At 36.0% G+C, this 22,536-nt stretch overlaps 1 long non-coding RNA gene across 1 annotated transcript in view; it reads right to left on the minus strand.

Annotated features, from left to right (window-relative positions):
• Window positions 1-11,972: 11,972 nt before the first annotated feature.
• The window catches only part of LOC140636248 (uncharacterized), a 51,363-nt gene continuing 40,799 nt past the window's right edge, over window positions 11,973-22,536 (minus strand). The window contains exons 5-6 of the long non-coding RNA XR_012033547.1: window positions 13,086-13,204; window positions 11,973-12,632 (exon numbers count right to left, since the gene is read on the minus strand). This is a non-coding gene — a long non-coding RNA (uncharacterized lncRNA). The remainder of the gene's footprint in view (window positions 12,633-13,085; window positions 13,205-22,536) is intronic.

The following is a 22,536-nucleotide window of genomic DNA, read 5'->3' on the forward strand; positions in this document are numbered from 1 at the left end:
GCATAGGACGCTTAATTATAGAGAATGAAATGTAAAGGTAAAAGAAAAGAATAGAGCAGCTGACAAAGGTGCAGAAGCAGGGCAGAGATAAATGATGGACAGAGGGTAAGTTCAGCAGTGTACTCAACACAGCAAGAGCCAGGGATGTCTATTTAATGTAGATATAGAAATAGAAGTTGAAATACATAGTTAGGGTTATGAAGATAACCACCAGAACCATTTAAAAAACAGCAATGGGCTAATTAAGGAACTATCTTAGTGATAAGTTAGTAAAGGATGTGGGAGATAGACAAAGAATCTAAATTTGATTAATCAAGAATAAAGTTAAGATATCTGTACCTCCATGTTCATTGTGGCGTTATTTACAGTAGCCAAGACATGGAAACAAGTTAAGCAGCCACTAATGGATGAACAGAAAAAGAAAATGATGCACACATACCCGCCCCCCCATGTGGTATTATTCTGCTATACGAAGGAAATCCTGCTATTTTTTGACAACATGAAAGGAACATGAAGCATTATTCTAAGTGAAATAAGTCACACAGAGAAAGACAAATACTGTGTGATTTCACTTATATGTGGAAACTAAATAAACAAAAACAATGATCTCATAGATACAGAGAGCAAATTGGTGTTTCCAGAAGCAGGGCTGGGGGATGGGTGAAATGAGTGAATGTGGTTAAAAGGAACAAACTTCCAGTTATAAGATAAATATATTCTGGGGATATAATATACAGCATGGTAACTATAACTAACAATAATGTACTGTATATTGAAAGTTGCTCAGTGAGTATATCTTAAAAGTTTTCATCAAAAGAAAAAGAATCTATAACTGTCAGGTGATAGATGTGAACTAAATGTATTGTGTGAACTATTTCCCAATATATGCATATATCAAATCATTACATCATACTGTACAAAATGAATACAATGATATATGTCAATTAAAAAAAAGAAATAGAGGCATAAACACTTTGGAATTATGTCTGTATTCAACAGAAGAGCCAAACACATAATAAAAACATGGCCACTCCTGGAAAATGATCCTGGCAAGGGATGGGATGGAGGTAAACTTTTGCCTTTAATTTTGCACATTTGGTGAGGTATAATCATTATTAAATAGGTTTATATATGACATTTAAAATTATTTTATTAAAACAATATTTCTCAAAGCTGGTATCTAACTTTACAATTAAAGGTCATAAAGAAATTCTGTAACATAAAGTAGGGAAAAGGATGTAAAGTCAGGCACAATATTATATCAATCTTTTCTTTTGAAAGCAAAGGTCAGAGTTTAATCATCACACCCTTCTCTTTTTTAACTCATGAAGTCAATATGATACTGTTACTCAACTTGAACCAAGAAATATATAATACAATTATTTTATAGTACTTGTTCCAACTTATTCTCAATAAATTTTATAAATACTTTATATATTCAATAAATAAGACAAATGTATTTTACTAAAGCCATCAGATTTTCATAAAGGATTTTTTAAAAATTTATATTACTATTTCCTATTTATTGATATACAATTTCTATAACTCAAGTACAAATAAAGCAACATTTTTTTCCAGACAAGGATATTGTACATTGTTCATTCTTTCCCTTTTAGTCATTATGGCATAAAAATACTATTTGTCTGTAGAGGGAAAACAATTTTTTGTGTGGCTGGCAAGTAACTCAGAGTCTAAGGACATAGTAAATAGATCCTCAATTAATATGGATTGAAGTCCTTTCAAAAGGGACAATTTCTAAGGTCATGTAGCTCACATTAAAATGACATAATTCCCAACCAGATTTTTAAAAAACATTTTACCCTTCCTGGTCATTATTTTTGTTATTAATAATGGCAACCTATTGTTGCATAGTGTATTATAAAATGTTCACAAAGAACCTTGAAATATATTATCTTAGGTAATCCTACAAATAGTACATAAGATTGATACTATAGCCTCATTTAAAAAATGATAAAATTGAAACTTAGTGTAACAATTTTCTAGAAATCTATAGATTTTAATGAGAAACCAGTTTAATTTTAAACCAGTTTTCTGTCCCTCTCCCCAGCTCATACTCTTTTCCTCACCTCATTGGGTTGAAAGAAATAACTTGTTATGCAACTCATATTCTCACGTATAGACCATTGGTAGTTTAACCAAAAGAAGCTTAAAACTATATTATTTGTACTTATTAAACATTTATACTCTGGTAGAGAATTATATCCTTGCAAATTTTCCATCTCACCATGATGTGGGGAAGCAAAATGACAATTTAACTTCCTATTTTTGCAGGAATATTCAATTTTCTTAAATTAAATGTAAAATAATTTGCCTTGCAGCATTCAGAAATATATTCCAATACAACAAATATTAATTGTTAAGCACTGACAATAAACAAAACATTTAGCTAAAAATGTGTTTTATGGAAAACTGGTTAAGTTTTGCCCTGCTGCTTCATAAGCCTCTACCCATTGAGGTTGAAGCATTCAGTGGCTGAGTGACTATAACTTCAAAGTTGAATTGCAAAATGAGCATTAAAAAACTGAAATAATTTTCAGTTTCAATGGTTGTGAGAGCCAAAGCATTTATTTACCTGTGCCAAATTTAAGAGAGATAAACTCCAGACACTTCCCTCTTAAATATCAAGAACCAGAGGCTGGCACCCCAACCAAACAAAGACTTTCTAACAATATAAATTAAAGAAGGTACTAGATAGAAAGTACTTACAGCTTCATCTGTCCCATAACGAGGTAAAATATCCTTTCTGGGTTGGATTGGGGGGAAAACTAGCAAAAGAAAGTGATGGGGGAAAAAAAGAAGGAAAAAGAAGGTGGTGGAGAAAGAAGGAACTGAATGGGTTGCGACTTGTGATGTGAATATATGGCCTCATCCTACTGCTCCTTCTGGGACTTGAAACCCCAGACACATCAAAACACAGGATATCCATAGGATGGTGGTGGGATGGAAAATAAAATCTAAATCCCAAGAGAGATGTGGCTTCAATAGCTGTAAGATTGGCATGGGTCAAAACATTTGAGAAAGTACCCATATTACTAGGATTGTCTCCCAATTCTTTTTCTTTAGCTCATTTTGCAACAGCCACATTTACCTTGAGATTCTTTAAACAGATTCCTGCCAAAAAATAAATAAAATAAAATAATAAAATAAAATAAAAATAAAATAAAAAATAAAATAAAATAAAATAAAATAAAATAAAAATAAAAATAAATAAAATAAAATAAGAGACTTCTGTCTTAAAGCCTCTGTGCTAGCTGTTTCTTTTGCCTGGAATGCTCTTCCCCAAAATATAAATATAACTAACCTCCTGCACCTCCTGTAAGTCTTTGCTCAGATAGCACCTTGTCCATGAAGCCTACTCTCACCCTGTTTAACACAGCAGACTGACCCACCACCTGGTATTGCGGATTCCTCTCATCATGCTCGACTTTTCTGTTTTCAATACCACTCATAACGTTCTAAATACTATGCAATTTACCTATCCATTACTCTATGCTCCCCATACTCGAACATGAGCTCCAGGTGGGCAGAGATCTTTGTCTTCTTTATTCATTGATAAATCCCAAGCACCTAGAACAGCACTCAGAGAAGGTGCTCAATAAATACACAATGAATGAAAGAATGTTAACATTTCATATCCAACCTCAAATACTTCTTATATATCTTTTTATCTTCAGAATAAATCCTTTCATGTAAGAAATAAGAGCTGTTCTCTCAAGTTCTAAAGATCAAAGGGGCCTGAAGAGTTCAGGAAGTATCCTAATCTCTAGACCGTTGCTTTCACACATGCACTGAGTCCTTATTTTGGAACATTCATTCTAAGAGTTTGTACCGTCAATCTAATACACTTTGAATTCTTCCTTAAGAAAGTACTTTTGCAGGATGCCTCAGTGGCTCAGTCAGTTGAACGTCCAACTCTTAGTTTCTTCTCAGGTCCTGATCTCAGGGTTGTGAGATGGAGCATGATGCTAGGAGTTTTTTTTTTTTTTTCTCTCTCTCTCTTCTGCTAGGAGTTTCTCTCTCTTGCTCCCTCTGCCCTCCCCTTGAATAAATAAATAAATCTTAAAAAAAAAAAAAAAAGAAAGTGCTTTTGTACATAAGCCTCCATCCTTCTAATGTATCACTTTCAGAGATTCTGAGCATTGATCAGAGATTAATGTAATGCCCCAAGACTCCTAAGACCCTTAGATTCTCTGCCCATTTTAATTTCACATCTTTTAAAATTTTCAGAACCCTCACTTTTACCTTAGTTTCCTGATAGTCCAGCCTTCCCCAGTAATCAATCCCCTTTGATCTACACCTAGATGACAGGCTTGACCCCTTCACCCAACTATTTACCCCCCTTTGAGAGGCCTCTTCATCCTTTATTTCATAAGGGAGTAGTTTGCAACATATATCTCCTAATTTCCAGGCCAGTAAGAGCCATCCACAACTCTTTTTTGTCCCCAGGAGCTCTAAAATCAATTATCTTCCATGATCCCTAACACTGACAGCCAAAACAAAACAAAACAAAACAAAACACCCAAAACATAACAAAACAAAACAAAAAAACCCTTTCATGACTAAAGGAATTAATTTTGTTCATTTTAACAACCATGATGCAAGTTTCTAAAATAATTTAAACAGGGACATTTTCTTCAAAATGTCATCAGTTACATTTAAAATTTCAATGCCTTAAATCTTGACCTATAGGCAAAATTTTATATAAGTCTAAGAACTCCATGCCCATTTTCCATGTCTATAGCCAGTGAAGACTGTGAACTTTAAAAAAATTCTTGAATTCTAACTTTTCAGGCACTCAAATATCATCTCCATTCCAACTTCTCTTCTATGCCCTCAATAATCTCACTTCTGGGACCTTTCCCCTTCAGTCTGGTTTTTCAGCTGTTTAATAATCCTTCTAACTTCCCTTGACCCTGCTCTACAGAGTTTCATCATGATCATTTCAATTTTGCAGCTACTCTTCAGCCACTTCTGCTGGCAGAAAAGTAATTTTTTTTACAAGAATACAATATAGCAGATATCTACATTAAGGTGCAGCACGTATAAAAAAGTCTCTTTTTTGTCTTTTTCTTTTTTTATAAAGAAAATGTCTAGGATGGCCTTGATGATAAGAACAGAAATGATATCAGATCATCTCACTTTATAGAATCTTAAATACAAAGAGCATTAAATAAAGTGAGTCAAATCATACACATATATGTACTACATACACACACAAACACACACACTAATGCACATACATTAAGAGGGAGTAAGGCAAGAAAAAGGGAAGCTAGATTGCATTCTTCACTAAAACATAATATATCCTCCTGCTATCCATGGTGAAGAATTTTCTTTTCTTTCTTTTTCTTTTTTTTTAAATGAATGAGTGGGATGAAGAAAGAGCAGGGCTTTGGAGTTGTAATTTATTTCTGAGACAGAAGGATAATTGTGCTCTCTAGTTCAGTAAATCTCAGTCTTAGTTGAGTTACAGGCAAGTACCGACAGGACAAACTGAATAGTTGAATTCAGGCAGTATAAATGATAAGAAAGACATTTGAATAAGAAACTATTAAGTTCAAAGATTTGAGAAAACTAACATGGCAGTGTGCTGGCTCAAACATACAATCAAACCCATGAGCTTCCACAAAACACAATTTCTTGGTTGTTACTTGACTATTTTTCATACTGATAGATGTTTTGCCCTTGGGGTGCACTGCTTTGCACATAAAGAATGATTCTGCTTTGTTCCCATTAGTTTGAAAGACAAGACAGTGACACTGTGCAGAACAGAGTCCAGTGTGAACACTGTATTCAGAACAAACCCACTTTCAAAAGCCCTATTCCGATGATAAAGAAACAGATGATATTTTTTTGTGTCTGAATTTGTGATCCCTGCAGTATGAGGGGAAAGACATCGAATGTCTTCCCTGAATAGCAATGAAGTATTGGAAAGCAATGACATTCTAATCACTGCTTCAAATGTCAGTGCAAGGATGCCGTGGGTAGCAGCTCCAGTACATAAGTTAACGGCTTTACTGTAAAGCCACCGGGGAGCAATTAATGGGAAGCTGTTACTAACCTTCATGCATTCCATTTGCTCAAGTGTCTAGAGAAAAGGTCTAATTATAGTTCTAACCTTTCCCAATGGGCCATGAATGACTCTCCAAATATAGGATGTTGTGTAAGAAAAACTATGATGAAGACATAGAATTGACATATAATTGAATTCCCTAACACAGTGTACCCATAGTAGAACAACAAATCATGTTGGTAACTTGATTTTCACCAGTTTTTCATTAGAACAAAAATATTAAACTCTGTGAAAAGATATATGATTAGGAAAAGTGGACTAGTCAAACGTCTAAAACTCCACATGAAAGATATAGTAGACATAGGATCAGAATATTACATTATATCTTAACTAAAAGCATAACTACTTAAGACAAGTATTTTATCTGAAGGAAGAACTAAGGCCAATATAGAATGTGAGACTTAGCAGCCCATGAACCAATGTGATTAAAAGGAACCTGGTTGGCAAAATATTTCATCCTTTCCCCTCCAATTTCAATAATCAGAAAAAAACACAAAAGACATTTGCTTATAACAGAAAAGAAAACAAAAACTGGAAGTGCAGTATCACTTTTTGGTGGGCATATATTTCAAGAAGGTGGAACATTTGTTGTTTGTTCTAGGGGAGTTACCTCTTGTAATGTGGAGATTGACATCTCCATAAAGTCAAGAGACTCTATTCAGTTACAAAACATTCACTGAGTTCTTCCTGCAAGGCAGCTATACTGAGAAGGATAACAAACTCATTATATATATAATATATATATGTAATATATATATAATATATATATATAATGTTTCAAGAAATATATAATGTATGTAAAGAAATATATGATGTATGTAGAGATTGAAGAAAATACTGGATAAATATATAAAGCAAAGATGTAGTGGGAATCCTGTGAGTGCCTGGCAAACCCAGAGATACCTGACACCCAGAGGAAATACTGAGTCCAGAGAATTGGGGTGATCACAGAGGCTTCCGAAAAAAGTTTGGGCAGATGACTTTGCTGGGTGTTCAGTCAGGGAGAAGCCCTTCCCTAGGTGATCCTCTTGAATACAAGAGGGAAGAATTATTGTCTCCCATTTTATCAAAGTAAAAGCTATAGATCTTCAACAGTCTAAAAAGTCCCACATGATCAACTCCTCTCCTCCTCCTTTCTCCCCCTGACTTGTGTTCCTCTTCTCCACTTCAGTTTTTACTACTTTTGCCTTTGCTCATAATGCTCCAGCCAGACTGGCCTAATCCACAAACACCCCCGAAACTTAGGCACATGCTGCCTTAGACATTTGCACAGCTCTTTGCCATACCTGGATCATTTCACTCTACTGGGACCGCTCACTCTTCCACAAGACATAGGCATGGCCAGGGCATCCCAGGGTAGCTCAGCGGTTCAGCGCCTGCCTTCACGCCCAGGGCGTGATCCTGAGGACTTGGGATCGAGTCCCACGTCAGGCTTCTTGCATGGAGCTTGCTTCTCCCTCTGCCTGTGTCTCTGCCTCTCTCTCTCTCTCTCTCTCTCTCTCTGTCTCTCATGAATAAATGAATAGAATCTTAACAACAAAACAAAACAAAAGACATAGGCATGGCCACTTCCTGTACCTTTTCAATACAATGTTCCATAACCAGTGCTCCCAGCACTCCTCTACACACATGTTCCCCTAACTCTCCTCCAATTTTTTTCATAGTATTTATTATCTTCTAACATGTATGTGTTTGTGTAGATATATACACTTACATATATACACCTAGCTATATGTGCACATGAGCGTGTGCTTTAATTATTGTTATTTTTCTCTCTTTCCTGATAGAATATAGGCTTCCAACAGACTGGCATCTTTGTTTCCTTCACTGATGTATCTCAAATTCCTGGAACAATTCCAGGTCCAAGATAGATGCCCACAAATATTTGTTGAATTGAATCAAATATTCCAAAAGTTTCCAATAAGGAAATTTTGTAAAGATTTTATTTATTTATTTATTTGAGAGAGAGAGAGAGAATGAGCGAGAAAGCAGATGCAGGGAGAAAGGCAGAGGAAGAGGGAAAAACAGGCTCCCTGCTGAGCCAGGAGCCCGGTGTGAAGCTCCATGTGGGGCTCCATCCCAGGACTCTGGGACCATGACCTGAGCCAAAAGCAGATGCTTAACTGACTGAGCCACCCAGGCACTCCTAATAAGTGAATTTTTAATTATAGCTCCATTTTGTGATAAATTGATAACTAATGTATTTTCCCAATTTATAAAACAGTATCCTTTTTCTTTTTCATGTATATAACCTGGAGTCACACACTTGTTTTTAAATTGGTCTTCAAGTACATTTAGTCTCAATCTGTGTCTTTTTTTCTTACAAAATATGTTAATAAAACTGTTATTTTAAAATGCATTATTTGGATAAAATTAATAGGAAATGGAAGATGTGTAAATACAAATGCTTTCTTTATTATTCATTTATTAATTTTACAAATATTTATTGATCACCTATTATGTTTCAGATGCCATTCTGTTAAGATAAAATGATAAAGATAAAATAGACTGGGCAAATATTAGCAGACTGGAAAGGAGCATGTATCTAATTGATTCTAGTTTCCCTTCAACTAACATTATGTTACTGTAAATAATAATTCTAAAACAGTATCTTTCCATTTTGATCCTTTCATCCTTAATCTCATATATTTTCTTTCTATAGATGTTGAAATTCTGCTATTTTTATTTAGTCAGCCTTTTAAGCCTTTTAAATAGATTTAAAATAATTAAAAATTTCATTTTTCTATGTACTTTTACCATTCCAGGTGCTCTTTATTGTTTGTACAGATCTAAATTTTTTTCTCCATCATTTTTCTTCTGCCTGAAGAGGTTCCTTTAACATACCTTGTAATACATGTTTGCTGATAATGAATTCTCTCAGCTTATGTTTTTTTTTTTTTCGAAAATGTCTGCTTTCTCTTTTTGAAACATTTTTGCTGAATACAGAATTCTGGAAAGAAAGGGTTTTGTTTATTTGTTTAGAATTTTACAGATGTCACACCATTGCTTTCTGTCACGCAAAGATCCATGAGAAATCTACTCTCATTCTTTTCTTTATTCCTTTTATGTGATGTATCTCGTTTCCAGCAGCTGCCTTCAAGATTACCTCTATCTTTAGTTTTCAACACTGTATTAGTATGTTAGGGCTACCACAGCAAAGAAACATAGACTAGGTGGCTTAAACAGCAGAGATTTGTTGTCTCACAGTTCTGGAGGCTTGAAGCACAAGATCAAGATGTTAGCAGGGTTGGTTTGTTCTGAGGGCCTTGAGAGAAGGATCTTTTTCAGACCTTTCTTCTTGGCTTGTAGATGGCTGCCTTCCCCTGTGTTTTCACATTGACTTCCCTCTGTACATTCCCGTGTCCAAATTTTCTCTTTCTAAAAGGACATGAGTCATATTGGATTAGTGTCCATTCTAATATCTCATTTTAACCTAATTACCTCTGCAAAGACCCTGTCTCGAAATAGGGTCACATTCCAGGGTACTGAAGTTTAGGACTTCAACATATAATTTTGGGGGGGGAGGGGGCACACATATTTTGACTAGGATTCGCTGGAGTATGTTTTTTTTCCTCAAAGCTTTTTGGATCTGTGAGTCTTTGTCTTTCATTAACTTGGGTGAATTATTGACTATTGTCTCTTTCTAATATTTCTTTTGTCTTGATTTCTCTCTTTTCTCCTTCTGTGACTCCAATTTCCTTTTTACTATACAATTTTGTGTTTTCCCATGGCTTTTGGATGCCCTTTTCTTACTCTTTTTTTCATCTTAAAATTTACTGATTATTCCCTCTCATATGTTCAGTCAACTAAACTCATGGGAAGAATTCCTCATCCCTGAGATTGCATTTTTTTCATTTCTAGCATTTCTATTTGGCAATTATAGTTTGCATCTATCTGCAAAATTCTCCCATCTCTTCATGCATATATTTTCCAATATATACTTTAAAATATTAATTATAACAATCTTAGAGTTTGTCTGAATATTATAATATCTGAGCTATCTTTTAGTCTGGTTCTATTGATTGCTTTGTTTCTTGACAATGGCTTGATTCTTTTTTTTTTTTTTTTTTTGCTTTTTGATGTGCCTCAGAATTTTTGATTGGATGCTGTATAAAAGAACACTATAGACTAAAGTGGGTAATGTTTACATCCAGAAATGTGTATGTCTTCCTTCTCTCAGGTTGTAAATTTTGGGGTGAGGAGGTAGGGAGTACAAAGGGGCAAGTTCTTGAATCAAACTAGTAAATAGTGGCATTAAGCCTGGATTTTATTAATACCATAGCTATGTTTAGTGCAGCTCAGATGTCAAATTCCTCCACTCATGGACTGTTGTGGCCTTGGAGTTAGACTAAGACAGAGAAGTTCCTCTACTTGCTGCAGTCCCTGCATATCTGCACAACAAAGAAGGTGTCTGTTCATGTTCTCTCCTCTTCTCTAGCCAAAGACTGCTTTTCCTCTTTTTTTCAGTTCAAATGCCATGATATAGCCAGAGGGTGCTTTTCAATTCTACTGCTTTTGCCCCAGTCAGAAGCGTGTCAGGTATACCTGAGCTACAGGGAAAAAAGCTTTTCAGCATTCTTGGCCCTCCTTCTGTATGCTGAAATGCTTTTAGTAGATGAGGATCTTTGGCATGAGCAACTTTCCTTCTCTCCCACAGGCAGTGGAACTATAATTTCCTGGGCATGAGTGGGTCTCCTTCTTCACCTTCAGTGGCAGATGCTTCTACTTTTATCTTTCCCTTGGCAGCACCCAGCCTTTTTTGTGTGTTACTAGGGGAAGCAGAAGAGTTTCCCATCCTGCACCCAGCAGCAGACAGCTTTTTCCTCATTAAAGGAGAAATGTCCAGAATACAGTTGGATTTCACACCTGTGCACCCGTGCTGGACCACCAGTAGGTAGTATTACCACGTGTACCACCAAAGGGTCCTCTCTGATGTCCTTTGCTCTGTTTTCAGCTCTTCTCATGTGTATCTGGGGAAGGTCCATGGAAAAGAATGGTAAAGAAGTAAGATTCTCCTATGTCTGGAGCTCCCACAGAGTTAAGCTATTATGCGACCCCACACCCAGCCATTTAAAATTCATTTAAATTTCAGTTATTTTCTCTGACCTTCATACTTGGATGGCTGCCACCTCTTTCTCCTGTGGTCTGCCAAAGGCTAAAGCTTGAGTGTCCTACTCTCCTCAAAGATTTTTTGTGGTTCTATACAAATTTTAGAATTGGTTGTTCAATTTCTGTGAAAAATGCTGTTGGCATTTTGATAGTGATTATATTAAATATGTAATTCCTTTGGACAGTATAGACATTTTAACAATAGTTGCTCTTCTAATCCATGAACATGGAATGTTTTTTCCATTTCTTTGTATTACCTTCAATTTCTTTCATCAGTGTTTTATAGTTCTTGGAGTATAGGTCTTTCACCTCTCTGTTCAGGTTTATACCTAGGTATCTTATTATTTTTGGTGCAATTGTAAATGGTATTGTTTTCCTTATTTCCTCTTTCTGGTTCTTAATTATTGGTGTAGAGAAATGCAACACATTTGTGTACATTGATTTTTGTAATCTGTGACTTTACTGAATCCATTTATAAGTTCTCACAGTTTTTTGGTGGAGTCTTTGCATTTTCTTTATATAGTATCATGTCTTTTTTTTTTAAATTTATTTATTTATGATAGTCACAGAGAGAGAGAGAGAGAGGCAGAAACACAGGCAGAGGGAGAAGCAGGCTCCATGCACCGGGAGCCCGACGCGGGATTCGATCCCGGGTCTCCAGGATCACGCCCTGGGCCAAAGGCAGGCGCCAAACTGCTGCGCCACCCAGGGATCCCTATATAGTATCATGTCTTCTACAAATAGTGAAAGCTGTACTTCTGCCTTACTTATTCAGATATATTTTGTTTCTTTTTATTGTCTGATTGCTGTGGCTGGGGCTCTCAGTACTACGTTGAATATAAATATTGAGAGTGGACATTCATGTCTTATTCCTGACCTGATGGGAGAAGCTCTTAGTTTTTCCCCAATAATGATGATATTAGATATGAGTTTTTCATATATGATCTTTATTATGTTGAGGTATGTTCCCTCCAAGCCTACTTTGTTGAGGGTTTTTATCATGAATGGATGTTGTACTTTGTAAAATTCTTTTTCTGCATCTATTGAAATGATCATACACACAACTGGTGTGATGTATCATGCTGATTGATTTGCTCCCCCAGGGACTTTATGAAATGCCAGTTACCTGGTACTCTTGCAACATTGACTCTATGATGAGTTCAAATAATAATTTTGCACATGGCTTTTTATCATCATTGGAGAGAAAGTGGAATTCTCTGTGGCCTTCCATATCCTAAATAAAAGTCAAACTTGTACTTAGGTTTTGGAGGAACACTAACAAAATGTAACTCAACCAGATGAGGTGAAAGTAGAATAATAGACTTTTCTTCTTCTTCTCTGTAATTCCACTGAAATCCTTGAGCCAAGCCAGGAAAATGGCATCCATATTTGTCTGCAATTCCCACTCTTACTTAGTTTCTATTCTAACCTGCAAACAGTAATCAGAATAATCATTTTTAAAACATAAATCAGATCACGCCTGTGCACTGCTTTAAATTTGTCGGTAGTTTCCTACTGAACAGTAGATAAGATGTGAAATCCTTATGAATTTGCCTCATCTTTTCATGATCCACATCTCAAACTCCCCTTTCATTACTTTTCTTCTACCCTTTCCTTCTGTGTTTGAATTATCTTGGTATCTTTCCTATCTGACTCTCTATTGATTCCTTGCTTTTTCTCTGAAAAACTACAACCAACTACCTAAACTTTTGCCTTCAACACACACACACACACACACACACACACACACACACACGGTTTCATATGTCTGATGCCTTCTTATCTTGTTCTTCACATCTCAGCTGAAAACCAGAGATGTCCTTTCTAATTTTTGCTCCACCAACACTATTCCCCATCTCTGCATATTGTTTGTGACACTTACCAAAATATATTTGTGTAGTACTTTGCTTGTTTGCCGTTTCGTTCACTTATGGTCTTTCCTTTCCACTGCAGTCTTCATGAGGACATGGTCCATTTATGTCTTGTTGACCAGAGCTTATGCTGCACCTCAGACAATGTTCAAAATATCATTCATTCAATAAATATGTTTCAGTGCATTTAGAAAGTAGGATACTTGATCATTATATATTATCATAGATTGTTTTATTGTATACTAAGTACATCCAAATAAATTATTTTATATTAAGTATTTACTATAAGATTTTTAAACTAATTTTACAATGTGTATATGAACTGAGAGAGGAATTCAGACAAATGATGGAATTTAACCAAATGATGGAATAGAATCTAAAAGTTAATCTCTTAGAATCTAGGCGAATTGGCACTCCAATTACCCCGAGTGAGTTTCTAGCCATTTCTTAAAAATAGAAAATATTTATGTAAAGAAATATGCAGGTGAATGTAATTTTCTTGGAATAAATATCCAGGGATATAAATGAAAGTCAGTTTGCAACCTCCTATTTCATAAGAGTCTGTTCTTCAGGGATTTTTCAACTTCATTTTGCAGAATCAAGTAGCTCAGTTATTTTGAGTAAGCATATGTACTTTTAAGTGGTTATTCAAACTGAATTGCCTGAATCTTTTAGGGTTTAGTGCTCACTAAATGTTATATAGAACCAGGAAGAAATGGATAGTAAAATTGCCGGGACTTGTCAAATTATTAACATTTTATTCTACTGTGAGCAAGAAAATAGCATCAAATATATTTATATAAGGTAGAATGGTGTCTTAGAATATATGTTATCTACATGTCTGACATATGCTTTGGGATACATTGAAAACTTGGTTTAATTTATGTTGACATATCACAAAATAGAAGATTAAAAATAATGTTTACTAATACATCTAAACAGTGTTATTTGTTAAAAGTAGCCCAGTGGCCTGAAGGATCTTGTGTCTGTAATTTATTCCTTGGCATCATTTTAAAGTCTTCCAATAAATAATAAAAAAAAAAAGAAAGAAAGAAAAGAAAGAAAAAAAAGTTTAAATCCACCCTCAAACATTTCAGAACTTTATTTTTCATTAATGCAATGAGTAAGCATGTGAAATTTTATCTCCAGAGGATTTACTTCTTTACAAAAAGCTAAGAGAGTGAATACGGAATGGTACAGATGGCTTCTTTCTGACAAACCATAACTTTTGGGACCAGATAATGTATGTAATATGAGGCAAATCCCACTGATGGCCTAGTTTTGACTTAGCTATTAAAATCATATTACTAAAGATAAAATAAAAAAGAATTAGGTGGTATTTATCTGGACCATAATATTTTTGTAATTATTAGAACTTTTAAAACAACAGCATATAAAAGGCATTCTCATAATGATCATATTCTGTCCTCTTCATCTTAAAAATATATCAACAGCACAACTCAACAACAACAAAATCCCAACCCTATTTTAAAAAACAGAGGACTGGGATCCCTGGGTGGCGCAGCGGTTTGGCGCCTGCCTTTGGCCCAGGGCGCGATCCTGGAGATCCGGGATGGAATCCCACATCTGGCTCCCGGTGCATGAAGCCTGCTTCCTTCTCTGCCTGTGTCTCTGTCTCTCTCTCTCTCTCTGTGACTATCATAAATAAATAAAAAATTTAAAAAAAAACAGAGGACTTGAATGCATATTTCCCTAAAGAAGATGTACAAATGGTCAATGAGCACATGAAAAGATGTTCAATGTCACTAATTATGATGCAAATGGAAACCAAAATGACAATTGGACATCCTCTCACACTTATTAGGGTGGCTACTATTAAAAAAATAAGAAAATAAGATAAAATAAATAAAATAAAATAAAATAAAATAAAATAAATAAAATAAAATAAAATAAAATAAAATAAAATAAAATAAAATAAAATAAATGTTGGCAAGGATATGGAGAAATTGGAATCCTTGTGCAAGGTTGAAAGGAATGTAAGATAGGGCTACAGCTACGGTAAAGAGTTTGTCAGCTTTTAAAAACTTAAATGAAGAATAAATATGCATTCCTACTTCTAGGTGTATACCCAAAGGTACCGAAAGCAGAGTGTGTAAGAGATATTTGCACATTCATGTTCATAGAAAAATCATTCACCGTAGCTAAAAGTGGCAGCAACCCAACTTTTCATCAATGGGGAAATGAATAAACAAAATGTGAATATATGTATGTGTGTGTGTGTGTGTATACACACACACATAGTGAAATATGTGTGTGTATATATACACATTTTCTCTCCTCTTCTTATATATATATATGTATACATATATATATATACACACACACACACAGTGAAATATTATTCAACTTTAAAAAGTAAAGAAATTGTGATACATGTTACAACATGGATGAACCCTAAAGACATCATGCTAAACAAAATAAACAAGTTACCAAAGGGCAAATATTATATGATTCCACTTATGTGGGGTACCTAGAGTGGCCAAATTCATACAGACAAGAAGTAGAACAGTGTTTTCCAGCAGCTGAGGGGAGAGGGAGATGGGGATTTATTGTTTAACGTGTATAAAGTTTGAATTTTGCAAGATGGAAGAGAATACTAGGGATGGATGTCAGTGATGGTTGTACAATAATATAAATGTACTTATTTCCCCTGAATTGTACACTTAAATTGGTTAAAATGGTAAATATTATGTGTATTCTACAGTTAAAAATAATCTTTTAATTAAAAATTTTTTGAAGCACAGAAAGATATATATCAACATTATCTTTTGGTATAAACTCTTTAGGCTTCTCTAAATTTTAAGATTGTGTCCATTTTACTCGTCACCTTATCTCTGAGTTTTAGCACACATTAGGCAGTCAATAAATACTCATGATTTAACTTGATAACTGAATAGGTCTCCATATGATCCTCTTGAGACTTATATCATGTGCTTTCATTGATACTATCAAGTCCTTTCAGAAACACAGTGGTAGAAATTTCTGGTTATTTATTGCTGCTTCTCTATTTTAGGCAATTATGCACAAATAATGACAGGCAAGCAAAGACTAAAGTGATTCTGTGGTAACCCACATTTAGAACTACAGCAGTGTCCATCATGTGAGCTATTCCCAAGTGAACAATCGATAGATGGAACAGCTCTTTACCCGGTCACACAGAAGCCTGCCAGCTTAAGCTTGGCAAGGCCTTCAGAAATCAAGCTACAAGGTGAAATGCTGTTGGCTGGGGGAGGGTGGGGTTGATAATGAAGAAGAGATGACAAAGGGAAGAACAAGATAATTGTAACAAAGAAGGAGAATGTCAGCAAAGCAGAAAGGTGTAAAACTCACATAGCAGAGAGCATCTAAATCCTGGGATTATGCTAGGCATTTTGCTATGTGTCACCTGATTTAATTCTCATAGGAACCCTGCCAATTATAACCACCATTTTTACAGATGGGAAAAATCAAGATTTAGAGAAGAGAAAGGGATATCCTTGAGGTGACAGATCCAGGAAACGAACACAAGTCTTAATGGTGTAAACTAGCATTGTCCTGCAGCCATATGGGTAGCCCTAGTTCACAGACGGTGGTCAGAGAGGTGACAGGGCTTTGAAGATTTCAAGATCCTGTGAAAGAGGGATTTTAAATTATGCATTCAGTATTTCAGGGGCAGTAAGTGCCTTTCACCTGAACCTGTGTTCAACGATCATAATGATAAAAAATAATTGTACCGAATAAAAATGTTCATACATGTATATACATGAGGAAGGGCACCTCAGGCAGAGAGCAAGCTGTATATATTGTCTGTGTACAAACAGAAATTATAGCACAGTCTTTTTGTAGGAAGTGGGTTGTTATGGGGTAACTCAATTATTGAATATTTTAAAGCATTGTCCCTAAAATCTACAGGATTACACGATGACTTCTCTTGAGATAAGATTTCAGTTCTTTGCCCATCTTGCACTCATTCCAACTTTACCTTTTGTCTCCTCTTCCTACACCATTCTCTGCACCTATCTTTTACAGAAGTAACAGCTTCGTCACCTTTACAGAACTCTGGCACTTTTCCCTATATGGAGACAGCAGCAGGCAACTTTACCACCAAGTGAGGTGGAAATTTTATATGTCAAACAGGCTGGTGGGAGAGGCCCCTGGAGCCAGAAGAAGATGAACGATGCCTCTCTGTGTGCATTGCCTTGCTTCACAGCAGCTCACGGAGTAAGCATTCATTTTCTTCAGGGGCATTGCTACAAAGCACACTTCTGGAACATTCTTAAGTGTTAAGTCAAACCTCAGTCTTCCAGCAAGTCTGTCTCAGGAGTGGAGAGACGAGTTTAGGCCATGACAAGCAGAAAACTGACTTTGAAGTATTTCTCACTTACGTTTCTTCCATGTCCTTATTTGTCTTTTTTGAAGTGGAAAGTAAAAGGGAAGGGGACAACCATCTGACTGTTACATGAGGGCTTGGAGAAAGAATGCGTTTCACAGAAGAAATGCTGCAGTTAGGGAAAGCAGGAAATGTGAGCCTCAGAGCTTGCAGACACTCGCTCCCCTTCCACCCTAGGCAGCCCTCCACAATCATCTGAAATGATACATACAGTCCTGGTTCTGCCACCGTTGCCTTTTCAGTGGGAGAAAGATTCGTGACTTTTCCAAAATAGTTTCCGTCTACTTGGCAGAGTCGTCAGAATGATTAGTGAAATGATGTAATCATCAGAAAACACTACCTTCCTACCTCAGAATGACAGGAGGACATATGAGGCAGTATTCTGGGCTTTCAGGAAAGCTTGTAGAGTTCTAAAACTTAAAAATTTTAATAGCTTACACTCTAGGTGTTTGCTGTAGATTCAAACAGTAAATGGCTTTTAAAGGTAAATTGGGGGCAGTCTCGGTGGCTCAGCGGTTTAGTACCGCCTTCAGCCCAGGGTGTGATCCTGGAGACCTGGGATCGAGTCCCACGTTGGGCTCCCTGCATGGGGCCTGCTTCTCCCTCCGCCTATATCTCTGCCTCTCTCTCTGTGTGTCTCTCATGAATAAATAAATAAAATCTTTTTAAAAAAATAAGTAAAAGTAAATTGGTATTTTTTTTTCCTCCCCATCTAAAAAACATGAACATCATTTGTCCTGGTCAAATGGGTTTGTCATGTTTCAGTTGTTATAGCATCTGAAAGAAAATTCTTTGCAAACGATTATGTAATGGCAATGCCCTGTACTTTCATACACTTGCTTTGAAATCTCCTTTAAAATCTTCTATCATACCTCACTCAATCTGTTATGTTTGATTTTATGAGAACCTTATCTATGAAGCATATAATTTTGGAAGAAAATTATTAAAGAAAATAAAGGGTGCATAGCATGTAATAAGACATTAACATGGAACATATTTTTAAAGTTATTACCACGTAATAAGTTGGTTAGGTTACTTAACGACAAATTATCTATGAAGTATCTGTATTGGTTTTCCATAGTTCCTATAACAAATAGTCACAAATTTAGTGGCTTAAAATAATGCAAATGATTTATTTTATAGTTCTGTAGGTTAGAAGTCCAAAACAGATCTCACTGGGCAAAGATCAAGGTACTGTCAGAATTGTTCCTTTCTGGAGCCTCTAGGAGATAATCTATTTTATTGTCCTTTCCAGCTTCTAGAATCTCTATTCTTGGGCTCATGAAAGATCATTCTGAAAGTCAACAAAACAGGCCCAGTCCCTCTCACATGACCATCTATTTGAATCCTTTTTTCCAGCTTATTTCATTTTTTCCCACGTTTAAAGGGTTATGGGATCAGACTGGGCCCACTCAGCTAACCTAAGATAACTCAGCTAACACAAGATATGTCCCCATATCAAGGTCAGCTGACCAACACCTCAATTGAATCAGCAACCTAGTTCTCTTTTGCCACATAAAGTGACATTTGTAGGTTCCAAAGATTAAGATATGGACATCTTTTGGTGAGCATTATTCTGTTTACCATGGTATGCAATTATTTTTAGCAGAATATGATAGCTTATTATTATTATTATTATTATTATCATCCTTGGTCTAGTATACAGTTTGTGTATCTAAAATATGGGTTAAATAACATATCATGTATAGAATTATATATTCCATGCTTTATGATATAATCTATATTAATTTGAATAATACAACATTATATGTGCCCTTCTTCTAGGTATCACAGCCAAAATAATTTGTCCCCATGCCACATTTAACAGTGGAATATAAATGAGGATAAGAGAAAAAGAAATCAGTAGGAGCAGCAAATTATCAATTTCAAAGGGCTGAACGCTCCCTGACTGAAATCACTGCTGGGGATTGAACCAGCTGTCATGCAATATGGGGCAAATCACAACTTTACCATACTAGCCAAATCTGAGCTCCATGACAATCTCACCAAGACCAATTGAGACCATAGACTGGAACTGGCCCTAGGATTTTGTAGGAATCCAGACCCAAAATTTGTGTTTCATGAGTCCAGAGAGTCCCTGATCAGATTTGACCTCCAGAAGTGGTGATGCTTCAGTGTCACTCTTTATACAGAGCACTAAGGAGAGCAAAGCTACCATGGGTCAGGTCTTCTCATGGGAGTTATACAGTCTATCACTATTTGTACAAATATTACACTTCGCATATTTTTGCTTGCATCAATTATATCCTCTTCACAGCACTCAAGATAGACCTCTTTGTCCCCATTGTAAAAATGAGGAAACAGAGAGTCAATGAGTTATGAAGTTGGGATTTAAATACTGGCCTTTTTGATCCCAATGGTCATATTCCTTTCTTTATACTGCAGTGAGTCTCTCCAATCCAAAATTATGACACATCATTAAAAACAGGAAACTAAAGCAGGAGTTACTTATAAATTTATATTGCACTGAAGATAAATTTTGAATAACAGTTAACTTCTTGGGGCACCTGGGTGGCTCAATCGATTAAGCATCCAACTCTTGATTTTGACTCAAGTCATGATCTCAGGGTCCTGAGATTCAGCCTCGGCTTCAATGGAAGGTCTACTCTCTCTCCTTCTCCCTCTGGCCCTCCCCTGCTCATGCTCTCTTTCTCTATAAAACAAATAAAATAATTTTTTAAAAAATAGTTAACTTCAAGTAGTCCTCAGGTTCATGTAAGTGGAAATTTCTAGGATAATCTCAAGAGTTAATCTCATCTCTCTAAGAGGGTGGGTGTGGTAGGCTGAACAATGGCCTTCCAAATATCCACATCTTAATCCTTGGGATTTGTAAATATGTTATGCAATATGACAAGGAAAAAATAAGTTTGCAGATGGCGTTATGTTTGCTAATCAGCTGGCCAGATAGAGATTTTACTGAATTATCTGAGCGTACACAATGTAATCACAAGCAGCTTTAATTAGGGAAGACTGAGGCAGAAATGTCAGAATCAGATAAAGACTTGATTGACCATTGCTGGCTTTGAAAATGAAAGGGGTTCATGAACCAAGGAATGTGAACAGTCTCCAGAAGTTAAAAAAAAAAAAAAAAAAAAGAATGAAACAGATTCTCCCCTAGAGCCTCCAAAAATGAATGCAACCCTGCTGACACTTGGATTCTAGCCCAGAGAGACCCATGCTGGACTTTTAACCTCCAGATCTGTAAGATAATAAATTTTTGTTGTTTTAAGCTTCTAAAGTTTTGTGGTAATTTGTTACAGCAGCAGTAGAAAACCAATACCGTGGGTATTAATTAAACCCACTCAGGGACAAAAGAACCAGGGCTTGTAAAGGGGCTATGAGACCTATTCACTATTTCCATGACCTAGAATTCTGTCTGTGAAGGACAGAATGGCATATAGGTAAGTGGTTCTGGACCTAACATAGGAAAGAAGACAGGAGAAGTAGAAAGGCATAAGTTGGGCTTCTTGGAAGTTAAAAAGATATATATTTTTCTTTTGGATATTATAATTGAATTGTTTAGTCTTTTCTTATTTATATCGAAACCTCAATAGACAGAAAATATCACTTTCTTTGCATTCTGCATAATCAAACAGGAAGAGATAAATATTTGAAAATTGCTAAAATAAAGCAATTTTTCAAGCTGGTTGTTTTACACATAGCATCTCTAGTTCCTAAGAAATAACGTACTAAAAAATAAAGAAAAATAAAGAAATAACTTGGACTAGATGTTAATAGTACAGTGTTGACTGTATTGCCCCAAAAAAGGTAAAAGCAAAAATCCACCTCAGGGTCCTTCTACCTGTATTTCTCTATGAAGGTATATTTTCTCTCCTCAGATTTCAGGAAAAAAAAGTCTTTCTCTAGATAGAAAAATAATAACCAAAAGATACCTACATCTAAAATATTAGAAAAGTCAGAGTCACTGTGGGCTTTTATCTTAATGCTACCATTAGTGGAATTAGGTAACTGTAAGACATCAAAGCCTAAATACTAAGGTTCAGCAATTAAGATGGAGTTTGCTTTGTGGCATATCATTGGTAAAAATAACTGAAGATGGAAAAGGGTGGGCAGTTTTGAAAGAAAAGAAGAGTTAATAAAAATGGGGATGGGAGGGTGGGGGGCAATAGCCTCTATGTGGAGATGTATCTGGTGGTGCTAACAAATACCTCCACAGGCCTGATTTCCCCTGTGGTGATCTCTGAGTGCTAGAGCTGGGCAGCAGTACCCAAATGGATGGCAATAATTAGATTCTGATGAGTGAAGGACCCACATGAGGGCCAATGTTTCTGGAGGACTTAATGAAAGGAGAGGAAATCACTAGATTTCACACGGATGTAAAATGGATGCAGAGCGTCCAAGAGTTTTTTAAATGACTGGCTTCTTCCCACTCACCTAACAGCACATTTAGAGGGGGAAATATCTTGCACACTGAAAACTGATCACAACTGGAGAATTTTAATATGTGCACACTTCCAGTTGTAAGATTCAGGGTCACCCAAGAGCTATTATTCAAAGTCAGTATCAGACCATTTAATTTTCTGCTTCAGTTCCCTTCTGCTTCTCCCCCTCCAACTCCAGCCTAATGGCCATACCCCATCTTCTCTTTTTGCTGTCCTTCTGCTGTTTTTAAGCACTGTTTGTACTCTGAATGGAGTTTTATGACTGACATCTCCAGATACTGTATCTATTTTCCTTAATGAAAGCCTAGTTGTAGCAGGTGCTAATAGCTCAACAAGGGTTTTATGGTCCTTATAAAGAAAATGTGTAGAGTGGACATGGATGTACTTAGCACTCAGCTTGGTAAATAGAAAAGAGGGACATAGGCAGTACAGTTACAGCCGTGAATGATTTGTGATGACTTTCATGTCAGCTGGGGTATTTTTTTTCCTCTTTTGTCCCTTACTGGAAGCCCCAGAATCCATTTTAAGTTAATTCCAAAGGCTAGCTCTGAAACAAATTGTATAGTGACAGGTGAAAAATTTAAGTGGAAAAAATTCTGCCAGGGGCTATAGTATGCCAATGCGTTAATCCACTTGGACAAAAGGCAG

Source organism: Canis lupus, chromosome 7 (genome assembly GCF_048164855.1).
Source record: "Canis lupus baileyi chromosome 7, mCanLup2.hap1, whole genome shotgun sequence".
NCBI classification, from domain to species: domain Eukaryota; kingdom Metazoa; phylum Chordata; class Mammalia; order Carnivora; family Canidae; genus Canis; species Canis lupus.